Source organism: Tarenaya hassleriana, unplaced genomic scaffold (genome assembly GCF_000463585.1).
Source record: "Tarenaya hassleriana unplaced genomic scaffold, ASM46358v1 Cleome20, whole genome shotgun sequence".
NCBI lineage: Eukaryota > Viridiplantae > Streptophyta > Magnoliopsida > Brassicales > Cleomaceae > Tarenaya > Tarenaya hassleriana.
This window is the reverse complement of record NW_010965373.1, coordinates 644481-645713: the sequence shown is the minus strand read 5'-3', so window position 1 is coordinate 645713 and position 1233 is coordinate 644481.

The following is a 1233-nucleotide window of genomic DNA, read 5'->3' as shown; positions in this document are numbered from 1 at the left end:
TATATATATATATATATATATAGAGAGAGAGAGAGAGAGAGAGAGAGAGCGGAGAGGATGAGAAATCGCGAGAGATAAAAGAGGAGCTTACAGAGGGGAGGACGAGGACAGACTCAATGTAACGCCGTCAGAAGAGACGCTCAAACGGTGCCGTCTCGTGTGCCCCGCTCTCGACTCGAGTGGACCTCTCTCGGTCTCGGCAATATCTCGCAGAAGAAAAAATAAGAAAAGAAAACTAGATAATATAAATTATCGGGAAGAAAAGGGCATACACAAAGGCAAAGGAGCGTGAGCTTCACCAAAATCTCGCGAAAAATTAAATCTATATATATAGAGAGAGAGAGAGAGAGAGAGAGAGAGCGGAGAGGATGAGAAATCGCGAGAGATAAAAGAGGAGCTTACAGAGGGGAGGACGAGGACAGACTCAATTCTTCTCGCCGGACGGCTTTCTACGAGGTGAGATTTAATTTTTCGCGAGATTTTGGTGAAGCTCACGCTCCTTTGCCTTTGTGTATGCCCTTTTCTTCCCGATAATTTATATTATCTAGTTTTCTTTTCTTATTTTTTCTTCTGCGAGATATTGCCGAGACCGAGAGAGGTCCACTCGAGTCGAGAGCGGGGCACACGAGACGGCACCGTTTGAGCGTCTCTTCTGACGGCGTTACAGACCCAAATGTATTCATTAATATATATATATATATATATGTATATGTGTATTATATGTTTAGAAGGCAGTACAAACTACAAAGAAAGCATTTTGAAATCAAGAATTACACATAATTATACACATGTATAAGAGAAATGAATTGACAAATTCAGAAAGAAAAAAAATATTGACGTAGCCTCGATAACATATCAATTTATTGACCAATATAATATATATATATAGAGAGAGACATATATCAATTCATTTTTCAACGAGTGATGAATTAGTGAAACTGTTTTCCAGAATTTATTTAATCCATGGAATGGGATTAGGACTGGACATTTAAATCCGTTACCACCTATTTGCAAATACCCGATCTTGCGGATAGAGATACTCACGATTACCCGTCTTTTTAATTATACATACATGTCTAACGGATATCCGGATATCCGAATATTGCGAGACAAACACAAAAATAATATTTCTATAAAAACTACGAAAATAAAAACGAAGACGGATATTTCAAAAAAAGTGTGAATAACGGACCCGTGCCCACCGTAAATGGAATTGAATTGAGACTCATTTAT